Source organism: Microcebus murinus, chromosome 21 (genome assembly GCF_040939455.1).
Source record: "Microcebus murinus isolate Inina chromosome 21, M.murinus_Inina_mat1.0, whole genome shotgun sequence".
Taxonomy (NCBI): Eukaryota; Metazoa; Chordata; class Mammalia; order Primates; family Cheirogaleidae; genus Microcebus; species Microcebus murinus.
In genome coordinates this window covers 37355945-37358062 of record NC_134124.1, presented here as the reverse complement: position 1 = coordinate 37358062, position 2118 = coordinate 37355945, and positions in this window count along the sequence as shown.

The following is a 2118-nucleotide window of genomic DNA, read 5'->3' as shown; positions in this document are numbered from 1 at the left end:
ACACACATGCACGCACACACACGCGCACACACACGCACACGCACATGCACGCGCGCACACACACGCACGCGCACACACACGCACAAGCACACAGAGCAAAGAGCACTGGCTTTGTCTCAGCCTTGGACGCCTTAGGCTGTGTAATTAAAGTCTGGGAACCTCAATTTCCTTATCTGTCAAATGGGAAAAGGAGGAACAAGTAAAACATCTACCCTGAAGAACTTTGCCGGGATCAAGCAATGGAAATTGTGCGATGGGCCCAGCCCTGCTGGTAGAAGGTAACAATCAGAAAGAGCTTGAGGATCATACCCATTGGGGTTCAAGCTCATCCCGCTATTTATTGACTGTGGTGTTTAGCAAAATCCTTCACCTTCTTCAGCCCCAATAGTACCTACCCAATAGTACCTACCTCCTATAGATTTTGTGAGATTTAAATGACATAATCCATTCTAAGGCACTAAAATAGTAAGTGTCATCGATAAATGTTTGCTCCCTTCTTCTTCCAAAGAAAAGGACGGTAGCCAGTAGGAGTCATTGAGGAGGGTGCACCTTTGCCCCTAACCTCCTAAAACCAAGCTACAATTGGTATGTTCCATATACTTCAGGTATAAATAAATTAGACACACCATATCCCAGGAGAGCTCCAGGGTCCTGTTATTTTGTCTTCAGCTTTGCTACCTGGGAGGCAGGGAAGGAATGACAGGAAAATTGCAGCACTAGGTGAGCAACCAAATAACTGCTATGACCCTGTCAAGTTTTACAATACTGGAATTCAAGCCTGGACACAGTTTTGGAGAATTACCACGTGCCTCAGAGTGGTCTGAACCTCAGGGCTACAAAGGAAGAGCTGGGAAGACGTTTGTCCCAAGGTTCAAGTTCATGGTTTGCTTTCCCTTGAGATATTCTCCCAAATAAGGTTACCCATCAGGTGCAGAGATACTGGAAAAGGACGTGGTTCATCACCAGACTAACCCTGGATCCCCTTTACTGAGCAGGCAGGTGGGGCCCACAATGAAATGAATATTCAGTCACGCTCCACATAGGCATGTGGGCCACATAGTCCACCGTGGTTCTGTAAGATGATAATGGGGCTGCCCTATTCAGGTGTGCCACTGTTTATCTATTATACAGTGTTTTTACTGTGCCTTTGCTGTTGAGATCTATTTAGATACACAAGTCCTTACCATTGTGTTACGACTGCCTGCAGTATTCAGCGCACTAACATGCTGTACAGGTTTGTGGCGTAGGACCAATAGGCCGCACCGTGTAGCCTAGGTGTGTGGTCGCTGTGCCGTGTAGGTTTGTGAAACTGTGCTCTGATGTTCGCACAACAAAATCACCTACGAACACATTTCTCAGAATGCATCCCCATCCTAAGTGACACATGACTGTATATATTTTTTCCCTAACTCTTGGAATTATCTTGAGAGTCATGGGTTTGTGCATTGGGTTTGTGTGTATGTTACAAAACATCACATTGTCAACACCAAAATTTGAAATACAGTGTGATGTTTTTACTTGGTTCTGGCATTCTTGGTCTTTTTTTAATCGTTGAGGGGGCCTCATAAACTGGGTGTGGCCAGCCGCTCCCGGGCAGGGCCGCGGGTGCGGGGAAGGGGCCGCGCCGGCCGGGGCCGCGCCACCACCCGGAGCGGGGGCCGACGCACGCACGCCCCACGCACGCCCCACGCACGCCCCCCGACCGGGGCGCCGCGCCGCGCAGGAGAGGGCGGCCGGCGATGGGAAGGCGCCGCCGCCGCCGGCCTTGTCCCCGGAGTGAACTCTCCGCTCCGCCGGCGTGGCGGGGCGCGCGCGGCCCCTGCCTGCCCGCCTGCAAAGAGAGGGCGATTGTGCGGATTTCACAGTCTGAGCCAGCTGAAAGGAGAGAATTGAGCCTCCCTCGCGGCTCTTTTCAAGGGGCCGGCTGCGCCGCGCCGCATTCAGGCGCGCGGGGCCTTTGTGCGCCGCCCCCGCCCCGGCCGCGCTCTTCACGGCGCGACCCGCGGCAATTGCCGCGCCCGCGCCGCCCGCCCGCGCCTGGGAACCGGCGCCCGCCGGCCGCGGCTGTGCCCGCGCGGCGCGTCTGCGGCCGCCCCGCCGGGCGCCCTCCGTTCGGCG